Consider the following 16,908-nt stretch of genomic DNA (forward strand, 5'->3'; position numbering starts at 1 on the left):
AAAGCTAGGGCTTGAGAGTGAAGAAGAGAAGAAGAAGAAGAGAAGAGGAGAAGAAGAGGAGATCAAGTAAGTTCCGTCGTGGATATCGTCGGGGGTGATCCCTACTAGGTATGTGAGTTCTTAGTGTTGGGTGATCCTTTCCCCACACACCAAAATCATTTTCATTATTGAGAAAAGATTGGATATGTTGTTGAAGTTGTTGGGTTGTGTTGTTGATGTTGTTGATTTTGTTGTTAAAGTTCTTGTTGGTCGTGGGACATGATTCGGTTGTGTATTTGGGTTGTAATCTATTGTATGTTGAGGGATTGATGATCCTTTGTGTTTGGGGTTGAAACCCTTGAAGTAAGGGTGGTTAGAGTTGGCAAAACAAGGGAGAAAAGTCGAGTTTTCTGGGCAAGGGGTTGGCGCGTCGCGCCTGCCAGCGCGCCCTAAAAGGGGTTCTGAACTTTCCCCCTTGGGGCGGCGCGCCTAGCAGAGCGCCAGCATGCCCCCTCTGAATTTCAAGGGCTGGCGCTCCGCGCCTTGCAGAGCGCCAAGGACTCCAATCTACCCCTTTCATTCCCCACTCTTTCATGCATGTTCCTTGGTATTGTACCTATGTTCCATAGTTGTTTCCAACACTTCAAGTTACGTTTAAATGTCAAGAATTCATCCGTAAACGTGTGATCATATACCTTGAATCTATAATCCAATTCAAAGCGAGTTAGTATCAAAGTCAAGTGAAGTTAGAGTCAAGTCAAGTAAAGTTAAGAAGTAAGTCCAAGCAAGTCCTTAAAGCTTTTCAAGAGTCGTTATCGAACGTTTTAACACCGTCTTAAGGTTCAAGTTTCAATTCAAGAAAAGAGTTTAGAGATTCAAGTCGAGAAAAGAATATAGAGTTCCAAGTTAAGTAAAGAGTCCCAAGTTTCAAGTTAAGTCGAGAGCATAAAGTTGAGTCCATTTCTCAAAAGCTATTAGGGAACTAAGTATTCCCAAAGAGGTTTGTAAATGTTTTACATTTGAGTGAGAGGGGAACCATGTTTTCCAAAAGAGCCTTTGGGCTAAGTTTTGAGTAATTATCTCAACTAAAGAAAGATGTGTTTAAAGCACTTATGAGCCAAAGTATTTTTGGGAGTAGTATTGAGCACCGAATTGGGGACACGAGTTCATATTAACTCAACTCTCCATAAGAACCATGCGCCAACATGGGACTTGACGTATCATTCTTTTTAGATGATCACGTAAGATTAGGCTAGTGGATACACTAAGAAAAAATAAGGTCCTATATCACGGCAAGGTATAGGATGGTCCTTGGGCAACGTGAGGTAAAATGTTGTACCACCACTAGGGCTCATAGTGGTGGTTGTCGGTTAAAGAATCTCCCACTAAAGTTATATTACTTTTATATAAGTAAAGTTGAGTCGTTATTGTTTTATCACTATCGAGCTAAGTTTTTTACACTATTTTGCAAGCTTTATATATTGCATATGTCTTATTGCTTTATATATTGAGTTCAGTTATTCATGAATCGAATAGAGCCAAGGTAAGTGTTCTCNAAGGTCCTATATCACGGCAAGTTATAGGATGGTCATTGGGCAACGTGAGGTAAAATGTTGTACCACCACTAGGGCTCATAGTGGTGGTTGTCGGTTAAAGAATCTCCCACTAAAGTTATATTACTTTTATATAAGTAAAGTTGAGTCGTTATTATTTTATCACTAACGAGCTAAGTTTTTTACACTATTTTGCAAGCTTTATATATTGCATATGTCTTATTGCTTTATATATTGAGTTCAGTTATTCATGAATCGAACAGAGCCAAGGTAAGTGTTCTCTTGTACTCTTTTCAAGCTTATGATGTGGTTTAGCTTTCCATCTCACATACTTGTACATTCAATGTACTGATGCCAGTTGGCCTGCATCTTATGACGATGCAGATTCAGGTTCCCAGGATCAACATCCAACACGTCGTTGATCCAGCTGAGCAGTTCAGAGTTAGTGGTGAGCCTCCTTGCTTTCCGGAGGACTCGGTTGTTTTGCATTCTTAAGTTTTGTTTTATTAGGATGTTGTGGGGTCTGTCCCAACATCCATCTCAGTACTTTAGAGGTTTCATAGACAGTCCGTCAGTTAGTTTTGAGTCTCTCTTCTATGTATATATGTAAATATCCTATTTTGAGACTCGAGTTGCCTTTGTGGCCAGATGTTATAAGTTAAGTTGTTTTGTAACCTTGCGTTTGCACTGAGTTATTCTATTGAGTTAGGTTTCCGCTGAGTTAAGAAAGCCAGGCCAAGGCTTCGCTTGGGGCCAGAAATGGTCTCCGGGTGCCGGTCCCGCCCAGGGTGTAGGCTCGGGGCGTGACAGCCAAGTTGCAGGTGAAACCTTACAAGTCGTATACTTGGTGTAGTGAGCAATTGAGATGGGAAGGCAAACCTGTGATGGGAAATGATCTTGCCTTCAGAAGAACTATTTTAGAGTTATGACACATTTACCTCAAGGAGGGAACTCAGGAATGAATGCCACTATTAGGAGAATACATCACTTTTTCATTGGAAGGGCCTTATTCAAGACAATAGGGACTTCATTAGCAGATGTGATATCTGTCAGAAGTATAAGCATGATGTTGCTACTTCACCCGATTTATTATAATCATTACATGCCCCTGAGGGTGTTTGGACAAATATATGCCTTGATTTATTATTGAAGGACTTACAAAGTCTAACGGAAAGGAAGTTGTTTTGGTAGTAGTAGATGTACTTAGCAAGTTTTGTCACTTCATAAGCCTACAACATCCTTACCTTGCTCAGGCAATTGCTCAAAGCTTCCTTGACAATGTGTTTAAGTTGCATGGTAGTAACTATGACAAGTGATAGAGATCCTGTTTTCATTAGTTTATTTTGGTAGAAATTATTTACTCTACAAGGGGTCCAACTTAAAAAATATACTGTTTACCATCCCCAAATTGATGGTCAAACAGAGGTGTTTAATAGAACATTGGGGACTTACTTTAGGTGTTTTTGATTTGATTGTCCTAAGGAGGGGTCTGCGTATTATAACACTACTTATCACACTACCATTAAGGGTACTTTTTACGAGATGCTCTATGGTCAAAATCCACTCTTACACCTTTCGTATTTGGTTGGTGAGTTCTCTGTTGACATGGTGGATAGGTCCTTGGTTGCTAGAGAGGCTATCACACAGTTGATCACGTTTCATATAGAGAGGGCATAACAACGAATGAGGGATCTAGCAAATAAACATAGATCATACAAGGCTTTCACTGTTGGAGAAGGGGTATATCTGGAATTATAGCCTTACGAACAAGTTTTCGTATCTATTAGGCCCTTTAATAAGCTTGAAACCAAGTATTTTGGGCCTTACCCTATTAATGCTGAGATTGGCACTTTGGTCTATAGGCAATACATTCCATGTGTGAAGAGGTGTCATGAGTTACCATTGGTTATCACCCATCCTCTAGTGTCTAACTTATCCATTCCTTATTTTCATTCTCTTGAGACTGTGTTGGAAAAAAGATTAGTGAAGAGGGGCAACAAAGTTGTTAGATAGGTCTTAGTAAAATGGACAGGTATCCTTGAAGATCATGCTACGTGAGAGTTCCTCACTGAGTTGTAACACAAGATTCCTTCTTTTAACCCTAGAGGTCAAGGGTGCTCTATGTCAGGGGGATTGTTGCAAGGGATTGTTGCAAGTAAATGGAAATTAAATTAGCTAAATAATTGATTAGTTGAGGTGGCAAAAGTGGTTAAGAATATGTTGGTTTGTTTGGATTTAGTTGTTATAGTGAAGTTAGTTGCAACAATAGTCAGTTGATTCATTTTAGTCGTTACATATATACAATTTGTATGAGAATCCTCGTGCTTAGTGAAATAACTCTTCTCTCTCTTTCTGAATACAATTCTCTTATCTAATATTCTCACATTTATTTTTTCAGCTTAGCATATTCATCTTGCTCCAGATTCTATTTCTTGGTTTGGTCAATTTCATAGTTTTGTGCAACATAGATTGAGAATTATAGACATAGCCTAAAGACACAAAAAGACGAGGATATTGAGTTTGCATGCTCCGCCAAACCCTCAAACACCCTCTGGAATCAAACAACGCCATTACAGAACTTAGGTTAAGAGGAAAATTCTCAAATTCACTTCAAAACTCCAAAAACTCCTCCAAATCAATTTTGGGTGAGTAGACCAGAAGTACACCAAAACCATAGAATAGAGCAACCGCAGGACCACGATAGATGCAACCCAACTCCCAAATTGAAAAGCTAACCTTATGCTCCACATCTAACACCTTATAATGATCAAGAGCATTTTTCGGTCCTTAGTCGTCCTGAACATCACCTGCACCACCTCAATCTTCTCTTCAAACTGACATAACTTAACCTTTCGACAACAAGTTCCACAAGAACATCGAGGAACAATAATTGTCAAAACAAGGAACTCAGTCTAAGGCAAGGCCCAAAGTTTACCTTTTGATCTCAAAGACCAACAAATCACGCTGAAACCCAACCTTTTGAAGCTAACCATGCTAATCCAAAGGACACCCATCATGTGAATGACAAGTTTGCACAAAGCCCAGCTCCAAGGAAATACTCCAAGCAAACGAACTATTGAGGAATGGACATTACGAGTCCTCAAGCTACTCTGCTACCACGAATCTAAACCAATCATCCAGTCAGAGGGAAACCAAGTCGACATGTGGCGTATTAACACAGTCAACTAGTTGATAGTGGACCAAGGTACCAAATCCTAATAATGAACTACGCAAGCCACCAAGCATGATAAAGCAAACCACACATCCTGAACTATAATCAACTCATGGATTTAATGAATTTCCTTAACCCCATTTTGAAGATGAACCTTCTTAGCAAATTTCCATTTCCCAACAAAGCTAAGAATATAAACCACCTTTGAATACTCTAAATCATACACTAGCCTAGAGAGGTATCAATACAGCAATAAAGAACCAACATTACAACTAATCCAGGCGCAACAAGGGATCACACCTCCAACTTCCATCTAGCAATAACCAAACCCCAAGACCATAAGAAGCAGACAAATCCAAAAGGAGCCGAGCAAGCAAAAATAAAACTCCACAATCGAGAAAAGACTAAGGAAAAAGGAGAAAGCAACCAAAATAAACTACCAGACTAAAGGAGGCCAACTACTCAACACACAACTTTGAAAACTAGAAATCTCCCAACTACTACACAAAAGAAACGACGCACAACTAAGCCAACTAGGCCCTACAACACACAAAACTCAAATCGGGAGAAGCTTGTCTAGACACCTATCAAACAAGTATTGTCATCACAACTAAAACACACCACAAGGGTGGCAAAAATGGAAACCAACAATCTCAACACCCAGACTAAGCCCAACGCTCCTACTAAATCAAGAGAAGATGGAATAACAAGAGGCAAGCTAAATATTTAGAAAATACAATCCAAAATTACATGAAATATATACTAGACATTATCTAAGAAGTTATATCAAGAAAGTATACGGAAGCCTACCTCAAAGCCGATCACGAGTGCTCTGAATCCACCATACACGAGCTATCCATTTCCGAAAGGCCTCCAAATCGCCAAGCTATCAATTTTTCAATCACAATGTAATTACAAATGTTTAGACACTAAAATCGCAACAATGGGAAACAGACTCACAATCAAGTCAAACTGGGAATATGGGGCCCACACCGTGAATCCCAAAATTGACTCTATCAAAAGGTCGTAAATGCCTTACCGAGCTTGTGCCCCAAAACGGGGCTCGATTCCATGCTTGGAACAACACAAAAAACCAAATGCAAATAAAGCATCAATGGAAAAAAAACAAAAGAGAGATGATAGCCCCTTCAGGCGGAATATACCTCAAACGGAGAGCCTCCAACACTTCTGAAACACTCCAACGTGTAGCCACGATCAACACGGACCCTTAACACTTTTAATCACCTCAATCGGAGATCCCAAGATCAAGAAATTACAGGTTGAAGTTGACTGAAGCTGAAATTTTGCTATTTAAATAGCAGAGGTTCTGCTTGCTAAAAGCCATTGTTGGTCGCTATAGCCCTAAATGCTAGTTACTAAAAGCCTACACCAGATATCAACATATCACAAACAATTTTGGGCATGAACTGTATGAAAAATAATAATAAAAATTTACAAATTACTAACCTTTTTAGTAATCCGACAACTTACTCTATATGGAAGATGATGACAAGAGGGAAATGGTTCAGTTAAGCCCTAAAATTTCGTGAGTTGGGGAGAAGGAATTTCACCCTCTAAAAAATAAGGGGAGAAGTCGAGAGAATATCGCCGCCTGGTTCTGAAATTTTTTAGACTAATTTTCAAATTACTCCATATTGTGTCGATAAAACCTAAGAAGATGGTGTCTAATATTGTCTTTTTACATATTTTTCACTATATTTCTATTTTTATTCCTTTTTTTTTGCGATTTATATTTTTTGAAAGATAGAATAACTTAATGATACAACATACTTAAACTTAATTGAGATAATATATAGCATACTACACAAAACAAAAAGCAACGGAAAAACTAAATATCTAAATAAAGAAAATATAAAATGTAGAGCAAACTCACAAAGACTCATTAAAATAATTCATTTGATTCTCAAATTGTTAAATGCTCCCTCTGTCGCAATTTGTGTGGCACTTTTCATTTTTCGAGAGTCGAATAGCTTAAGTTTGATCGGGAATTTGCGCATAGAATCTTCAAATTTTTTGAAATGAAATTTATATATTTGTAAACTACGTAAAAATAAATATAAGTCACAATAATTGACAATTCAAAATACTTAAAAGATATATGAAAAATTCACGGTGAAACATAGACTTGTTTGAATCTAGAAATCTAAACGGTGTCACATAGATTGGGACAAAGGGAGTATCACTTATTAGATAAAAATGTAAAAAAAATAATGTAAAAATTCTAATATTATTTATTTAAATTCAAAACTCTTTGTACTATGAAAATAGAAGACAATCATGTGCATCGATTTTGTAAAAAATAATTACTTTTCCTTTCATAGCATAACTAAATTTGTAGGTCAGAAACACGATATTACTAAGCCCTCATTTAATTGCACTTAATGAAAATCTTAATTTTAAATTATTCATATTTTCAATCATTAAGGGTCTGTTTGGTAGGAAGAAAAATAATTTCTAAAAAATGTTTTTCAATTTTCTCATGTTTGGTTGGCTTAAATGTTTTGAAAAATGTTTTCCAAACAAATTTATTTTCCTCATATTTAAGAAAATGACTTACCTTCGAAAAAATAAGGAAAACATTTTCCAAAATTCTTTTTAAATCTCACACCTCAACTTTCATTCTCGGGTACTGATTTCCTATACTAATTCAAAATTTGACTCCTGATTCTCAATTCGGGACCAAACTCTCGACCTTGATTCGAGACCCAACTCTTGGGTCCCAAATTAGATTGGGGTAGAATCTAAATTTAGTGTCGGTTTCTAGTTAAGTATTCATGGTCGAATCTTGAGTCATGTGTCGGGGTGGTGTTCGAAGTTGGGTGTCAGAGTCAGGTTACAGGTTGAGAGTCGAGGTCGGGTCTGTCACGCCCCGAGGCTACACCCTGGGCGGGACCGGCACCCGGAGACCATTTCTGGCCCCAAGCGAACCCTTGACCTGGCTTTCTTAACTCAGCGGAAACCTAACTCAACAGAATAGCTCAATGCAAATGCAAGGTTACAAAACAACTTAACTTATATAAGCTGGCCACAAAGGCAACTCGAATCTCAAAATAGAATATTTACATATATACATAGATGAGAGACTCAAAACTAACTGACTAACTGTCTATGAAGCCTCTAAAATACTGAGATGGATGTTGGGACAGACCCCGCAACACCCTAATAAAACATAACTAAGAACACAAAATAATTGAGTCCTCCGGAATGCAAGGAGGCTCACCACTGACTCTGGAGTGCTCAGCTAGATCAACGATGTGCAGGATGCTGATCTGGGGTACCTCTATCTGCATCGTCATAAGATGCAAGCCAACTGGTATCAGTACATTGAATGTACGAGTATGCGAGCTGGAAAACTAAGCAACATAGGCTAGAAGGAAATCTGGAAGAAACTGAATAGCTTACCTGGCTCAACTCAACTCAACCTGACTGACTTCTTTCAATATAAGGCAATTTTAAAACAAGTGCAATATAAAGAAAGACTGCTTAAAACATGCTATAAACTCTGTGTGTATACAAAGATATAATAAGCCTGAGATGTATATAGAAATACAAATGAACTGATGTATATAAAAATATAATACTTTCTGGTATGAAAATACAATAACTGCTGTGGGAGTTTCTTTGACCGACAACCATCACATAAGAGCTATAGTGATGATACAACGATCGACCTCATGCTGCCAGAGCATCATATACCTGGCCAAAGGTATAAGACATGAACTTCCTGATGGATCCACTAGTCTATCTGGAAAAGGATTCATCTAAAAAGTATGATCCTTTTCTACCCATGGTGGCTAACATGGTTCTATGGGGGCTATGTGTTCTTTGAACGCTCCCCCAATTCGGTGCTCGATACTACTCCTAAAAAAGTACTAACTCTTATGCTTTTAAAACATATGTCTTCCTACTGATTTGAGATAATTACTCAAAAACTAGCCCGAAGGCTCTTTGGAAATCTTAGTTTCCAACCTTGTTTAAATGTAATAACATTTCTTTAAAACTTCTTTGGGAATACATAGTTCCCTAATAACTTTGAGAAATGAACTCAACTTTATGTTCTTGACTTAACTTGAAACTCTATATACTTTGCTTGACTTGCAACTTGGGCCTTAGAATGAAGTTAAAACGTTCAATAAAAACTCTTGAAAAGCTTTAGAGACTTACTTTGACTCACTTCTTTAACTCCTAGACTTAACTCTTAATTTCACTTGGCTTGGAAACTACTCTCCTTGAATTGGAATTATGGATTCAAGGTGTTTGATCACATGTTATGGATGAGTTCTTAACGTTTAAACGTACCTTGGGGTGTTGGAAACGACTAGGAAACATAGGTACAATACCAAGGAACATGCATGAGAAAGTGTGAAAAGAAAGGGGGAACTTGGCGTCCTTGGCACTTTGCAAGGCGCGGAGCACCAACCCTTGAAGCTCAGAAGGGGCCTGCTGGCACTCTGCTAGGTGCAGCGCCCCAAGGGAGAAAGCTCAGAAGCTCTTTTGGGGCGCGCTAGCAGGCGCGACGCGCCTCCACTTTCCCCAGAAAACTCTACTTTTCTCCAACTCTAAACCTTCTAAACTCCAAGGTTTCCAACCCCAAACATTTAGAATCGTAAATCCCTCAACATACCATAGATTTCAACCCAAAACACAACCGGAAACATGCCCAAATCAACAAGGGACTTCAACAACACAATCAACAACATTAACAACACAACCAAACAACTTCAACAACATATCCAATCTTTTCTCAATAATAAAAAATGAGTTTGGTGTGTGGGGGAAATGATCAACCCAACACTAAGAACTCACATACCTAGTAGGGATCACCCCCGACGATATCCACGACCATCTTCGACGGAAACTTGTTTGATCTCCTCTTTCTTCTTTTCTTCTCCTCTTCACTCACAAGCCCTAGCTCTCACTCTTTAAAATGGGACCAAAATGATCCAAAAATCAGCCTAACACCACAATATAACCCCAAAAGAAATAGCTAGGGAAAAGACCAAAATGCCCTTAAAATTTCCGGACGGATTCCCTGCCAACTGCCCAACTTTCAAAGGGCATAACTCGCTCATACGAACTCGGAATCGAGCAAACTCAGTGGCGTTGGAAAGATAATTCAACAAGATTCTCAATAATAACTGGAAATACTCCTAACTCATCCTGAGATAGGAGTTATGACTTCTCAAAGTTGGCAAAACTCACTGATTTCTACACATAACCAATTTCCCAGATTTTTGAATTCCTTCCAAAAATGAGTATTTCTGATTTTTAAGCCTCTTCATAGTTATTTCAACTTACCGGATGTTACAGGGTCCTAGGTTAGGTGCCAGGCTTGGGTCCCCAATTAATTACTGGGGTCGGGTGTTGAAGTCGAATCACAGTTTAGAAATTGAGTCCTAGGTTAGGTGTTAGGCTTGGGTCTCGCATCAGGTGTTGGTGTTGGGTCTTGGTTAGGAAGTTGGGTCCCGAGTTGGGAATTGGGGTCAGATCTCAATTTTGTAGTCAGTTCTCAAGGCCAGATCATAGATCGTTCATCAAGTTTAGGTATCGAGTTTGGGTCCTGATTCGAAAGTCGGATCCCAGGTAGGGAGTCAGGGGTCAAATCTTAGTTTGGAAGTTTATTCCTAGGTTAAGAGTTAGGAATCAGGAAGTCGAAAGTTGAGGTCATGATTGGGTCTCGGGTCATATGTTAAGTTAGTGTCCCACTTCAAAAGTCATGTCCCGCATTATGTTTCACGATCATGTTGTCGTTTTGAAGTCAGGTCCCAATTAAGATGTCAGGGTTTGGTTCTGGTGTCAAGTCCAGGTTATGGAGTTAGAATTTGAGTCACAAGTAGAGTGTGGGGGTTGAATCCCAATCGACGATCAAGATCATGTGATAACTCTCAAATGTACTTTGTAAAACCAATTAAAAGAGACAACGGTTATCGTTAATAAAAATACCCAACTAGAGTCGGGGTCGATTCCCATAGAAAATGGTATATTGTAGAAAGTTCTATCAAGATATTTGGATTGTAAAATCATTCATTTGTAAAAGTAAAAACAAGTGGGTGGATGATTCCACCCATTTAACAAAAGAATTTGGTTATCAATGTCACAATTAAACTAAAAGTTCGGAAATTCAAGAAGTAATAATTAATCAACAGTGCGGGGATTTGAAATTAATGTCACATAGGGGTAATTGTCTTTCTCTATAGTGATGAATATTCATGAATAGCTAAGTCATATTCAATGATGCTAATCATCTTTCGATCTCATAGCATCCTTGTATAGAATCTCCTTCCGGTCTCATTGATATGCTATACTAAACAACCCAATACCTTAATCTATTCTCTCTTTCTATGCAGAAATAGAGCAAATAGATCGGAACCATAACCTCTATTTTCAAGCAATTTACATACATCAAACCTAAATTGATAGTATCAGAATAATTACCCACTCCAATCGATCTCTTTCAAGCAACAACCGGAGATTAGAAGTAGAAATTAAGTTTGAAACCTTAACGCATAAGTTAATCCCATGCTAATTAACCCAAATTCATATATGAACAATAACAAAATAGAGCATAACACAATACCCACTACATTAAATACACACCCAACCCCATAATTGTACCCTTAGATCTTGGGATTTTAGCCATCCATCACAAAAAATAAAAAATTATACCTTTCATGAAAGTAGCCATGAGTAACATAAAATTAAGCAATCACAAGCAAATCCAGTTTGGATTCAACTTCAATTTGTCATTTTTAAAGAACAAAAGCTGAAAACCCTAAAAACTAGAAAGTGTTCTTCACAAGGTAAAGTGTTGTTCTCCTCTCACTTGTTCATACACCAAAAACTATTTTAACTTTTGTAAACTCTGAACTCCGAACTCCCTAATTTCTCTCTCATTTGGGCTATTTATATTTTTCACAAAATATGGCCCAAAACTCACTACATGACCCATTGGGCGACATTAGTCGGGCTCACCGATCATGTTTTGGATGAATCTCCATTTGTTCTTCAAATCGCCTTTTCTTTCTCTAGGCTTCAAGTGTTTGAACCTCCGTCAGTGAGCTCTTCAATTTTGCCTTTCACATTTGACGTATCGCCGAGTACCACCTTAGTTAACCTTTTAAGCCTTCTACTATTCACCTTGTACTGTTGCTTTAGGCGATGGTCAACATATTCACCCTTTCTCATTTGGTGCGTCGTCTTTCCATTTGGAGTATGCCGACCTGTCTCAATAGATACAAGTGTTGCGCACTGTCAATTTGGGTGAGGTCATGCCCATTAGGCGATCTCTCTTTCTTATTTGGCAATCATCAATGTATAGTTTACACTTACTTTTGCATTTTTTGCCATTCTTTCAAACATTCATCCTTCCCTTGTCCTTGATCCTTTATAGGTGCAAATCATCAAAATGTCAGTAGAATAGAACATAATTAGGCATTGAGGACACTAATTGTTGAGCTAAATAGGCCTCAAATGAGTGTAAATCTACCACTTATCAACACCCTCAACTTACATTTTTGCTTGTCTTCAAGTAAATGAAGAACACAATTAGCTCAATAAGGGTGTCTACAACAGTTGTCAATGGGAGATAACAATCAAGTGTCATTATAAAAGTATCCTCAACAACATTCTACACTTAATTGTGATAAAAGAGCTTCAAATGATGACTAGCCGATTTCAAAATAAGCTCAAGCTCAATGTAGCTTCTTCTCTAATGCAAGACCATGTTTCAACAAATGCATTCAAGTGTCCTCACATCTAGAACGATTCAATGCTCTCAAAAACAAATCAACATAGAAATAAGGAATCAATCCAACTCTCACTCTCTCAAAAGAGAAATACATGCAAGCTTCATCCAATAGGTTTGCCTATATTTTCCAATCATCACACAACCTAGTTCATGCAAGATATCAAGGGTATTTCAAGCTTGTAATGTGGCTGAGGGTTAAGGTATGGTCAATTTGGCTTAGTGGCTTCACCTTTTAAAAGCATTGTTACAATCATCTTCACCTCTTCTCAAGTTATTTTTTATTCTTTTTCATTCGGAAACTCAAACTTTGAATTTCCACTCACTTTATTCGAAATCCCCTTTATTTCATCAATTTCGCTTTTTCTTTTCCATTTTTCAAACAAATTTCATCATAATATTTCTCTTTTTTTTATAAGGAGGGGTTCCTTCTTTTTATAACAAACTACTATGTTAAGTCTTATTTCATCTTTCTTTGACCTTTACTTGGCTTTTATTCCTCCTTCCTTTTCATATCCCTAACTTAGGCCTTTGACCTAAGTTGGATATTCAAACTTAACAGTTCTTCAAAAAGGATTTTGGGTGAGAAGGTAGGGACAATTTTGCTCAAGAGGTTTCATTTTGGTTTTGTCAACAAATGGTTTAAGCTCAAACGGATGCACACCATCACATGGTAGTCACAAAAGATATGGAAATTTGGATTCCCTCTTAGAATTGCTACCCAAGATCACGCCTTACAATTACCAAGGTTTAGACAAGTAGACTAATAGGAAAATTCTAGGATTCCACACACATGTTTTCAAGTAAAATCTCACCAAACATGGCACTTTGAATACCCTCATTTATCATAGCCCGAAAAGATAAAAAACATACGTGTAATGTTCATTGCAAGGCTCACATCACAACGCAGCTAGTCAACAAAAGATTCAAAGAGATCACTGAAAAGTGCAGCCACATCAATTACATTCTTGCAACACCAACATTATACATCATGTTCGTCATGAGTACTATTCAAGACATCGATATTGAATATAATCGATCCTCTAATTATTATCAATGAAAACTCAGGGATTTCACAATTTTCAAAACTCATGGGGGTAGTTGCAAAATTGAGGAAAAAAATGAAAGAGGCAATAAAAGATGGATAAAAAAAAATAAAACAGTCTAATATAAACAAAAGTAAAATACTACAATCATCCAAAACATAAAAATAACAAAATACAAAGACAAAAGGAGAATATTAGNCAAAATTGAGGAAAAAAATGAAAGAGGAAATAAAAGATGGATAAAAAAAAATGAAACAGTCTAATATAAACAAAAGTAAAACACTACAATCATCCAAAACATAAAAATAACAAAATACAAAGACGAAAGGAGAATATTAGCACAAAGGCCCTCACCCACCAAAAATAAATGTGTTGTTTCCTCAATGAAAAAGTAATATGTACGGGAGAAAGAGTCAAAATGTCCACTTGACAGGTTATGCTTGTGAGTGCTCTCATTTGTAGCCTCTGGCAAGGTAGCATCAGATGAGACATCACTTCCCGACAATGGTATCACATGAGGAAGCAATGTGGCATCAGTGCACGTCACATCATTAGGAGGAATGGTGGAGTCTAAAGGACTCCACTAGTACCAACTATTGAAGTCTCCCGAAGGGATCTCTCTAGGGTGGCCTGGACAATCATCTCCTTAGTGTCCCGCAACTCTGTGAGTGTCTATGCAATACCATACTCATCCTCATCTATCTCCTCACCTCATCCTCATCCATCTCATTGACCAAATCATCATCGACCCCCTCATCATCATCAATAGCATCCTCAGTAGCAACTCTCCCATCTATCTCACTCTTCTACGCACTCACAATAGGCTCACTTTTGGGCATCATCGGTGGCATGGATGCAGGTGCATCAGGTAGGGGAACATCTCCCCACTACATCGAATTATCAGTAGAGCTCATATTGACTACGTTCGCTTGCAAGGTAGGAAACTCACCTCTCATGGAGTCAATCACATTGAAACTACCCTTGGCCTACTCTCAGGCCTCTAATCTAGCAGTTTGTCCAACCTCACATTGTGGGCCTCAATCAACCCTTCACATCTAGTCACCCTCTCCCTCAAAGAGGCCATCACCCACTCAATCACTCCATCAATCAGTTCAGAAATGTCCTTCTCAAGTCTAGCGGCTCTAACATCTGCAGATTGGGCAAGACTGCCCATTTGATGAATTAAGGCTTGGGTCAAGGTTGACAGGGAGTAAGAATTGGGGCAGGTATAACAACAACAATCACAGTAGTAGAAGATATACTTGCCTGCTCCATAGAAGGAGTAGATGTGGTGGCCTCAAAATCCCATGCGGCTAGATCAACTGCAGGCGTGGTGTCTGGTGGTGGAAGATTCCTCCGATTTACTTCATCCCATAAGTAATCAAATTTAATCTATCGGATGTCGTTGGAAGAGGCTGGTGTGACCCGTACATCAGATTTCTCCCGAAAGGGAACTCCCACTTTCTTAAAAGCTGGGTAATAAAGACTAGGGATGGAAGGGAGGTCTGCTCTTGCCTGGCCCGTAGCAACATCTCCTTGACAATAATTGTTACAACATTGATCTGCTCCCTTTTGATTATAGTGTCCACTAGTACTGCCTTAGGATGCCAGAGGGCAGATTCATTTTGAGACGACATTATATTGCTGCTTATTAACCTGAACAAATACCGGGCCACAATGTTAAAATATTTCTTTTCGATTCTTGTACCATTAGCCATCCACGATGGAGAACCATCATATATCAATGAGTCTAGCCACCCCTTCAAAACATCTAGTTCTTGGCGCATCCGGATATGGTACGTATCAGCATGAGTGGAAGGGGTTCCAATGGCTTTGTTTATTTCATCCGCATTACATTGTACCATTTTCCCCGCCCTTATATTTCCTCCACAGGCTTCTAAATTGTGCCATTCCTTTTCTTCAGTAAAGCCTGAGCATTGGCCAAAAAAATTCCCTTACCCACGATAGAACATATGGGTTTTCAAGTCTTGTAAAACCCTCGAAACAATGGAACCGAATAATGTCCCAAATCATAGGGTAGTCACTCAAGACATGATCTATGGAGATTCGTTTCTCCTCTAAGATGGTATGCTCTCCAACTTCCTTTAGCCTATTTAGGCTCCTTGGAGCTAAGATTGGGAGAACCCTTGATGTTGGTGCTTGAGTGGGTGGAGGTTGCACCAGTTTGGATCAGATGTCTGTTCTTTTCTTGCAACCCCCTTTTATGGGTTGCATAACTTCATATGTAGATGCATGTTGGGTGGTAGGTTGTGATCGACGAGGAGCCTCCGATTGCTCATGGATAACTACGCCCTTTTTTTTTTCAACATAGGGGGAAGAAGGAGAGTCTCTGTCGAATTCTGTGTCTGAAGTCACCGCCTGTTTTCTCTTTGTCTTAGCTATAATCTACAAAACACAAGTATTAAAACATAAAATCGGTGAAGATTCGTTGAAATCAAACTCAACTGAAAGTACAATTCCAAAATGTCTTGAGGCTCGCTTAATGAGAAGGCGGATCACCTAACAAGATAGGTGAGCTTCGATGAGCTCGCCGAATTAGACAGAAGTAATTATCAAATAATCCAGGCATAATGGGTGGAGTCAAGTCCATTGAAACCGACAGTGTAAAATAAAAAGAAACAAACATCAAGGGTGATGTGCACTCCCACTCGGCAATTCACCAAGTGGGTTCGGAGAACTAAGACAACCTCGCCGCATGGGATAGTGCCTAAGGTAACATATTCACTCAAGAAGGCCTTATTCGCTGATTCACCCAACCTTATTCGCAAGCTAAGACAAGCCCGCCAAGCAGAAGGTATTCAACCTAGAGCTTAATTTTCATAGACAAACCCAATATGTGCAACAATATCAAGCTTCCCAAAATCATTACAATCAACCTACATGCTTATCTACCCATGGGTACTCAGATTTCCCTAATTATCACAAAGTATTGCTTAAATTAATGATTTGCCCTTAAGAAAGTCGACACTCTATCTATCATTGGGCAAAATCATGCAATCGGTCAACATTGGGTTACTCAGATTTCACCCACATCAAATTCAACCAAGACCTACTAAATTTAAGGGTTTAATTTCAATATTTAACCAACACAATCGATTTTAGTAATTTCTAGTCAATTACTCAAGCAATTAATTCATGGTATAGTTCAATACGATCATTATAGTACTACCCATTGAAATCAAACAATCACATGCATCACATGGCTTATAGACAATATATAAAGCACAATTTAAGGCTCAAAATACAAAATGAAAATAAAAAATCAACTTCACAAGAAAGAAAAACTCGAAAATAGAGAAGAATAGGGTTGGGTCGACTAATCTTGCAAGTGAATGCACTCAACAATCACACACTAAGGATGATCACACACTC

At 38.4% G+C, this 16,908-nt stretch overlaps 1 pseudogene; it reads right to left on the bottom strand.

The window, feature by feature from the left end:
• LOC125868467 (uncharacterized) overlaps window positions 1–15,380 on the bottom strand; it is an 18,591-nt pseudogene extending 3,211 nt beyond the window's left edge.
• Window positions 15,381–16,908: the final 1,528 nt, after the last annotated feature.

This window comes from Solanum stenotomum, chromosome 6, assembly GCF_019186545.1.
Source record: "Solanum stenotomum isolate F172 chromosome 6, ASM1918654v1, whole genome shotgun sequence".
In the NCBI taxonomy this organism is placed as follows: domain Eukaryota; kingdom Viridiplantae; phylum Streptophyta; class Magnoliopsida; order Solanales; family Solanaceae; genus Solanum; species Solanum stenotomum.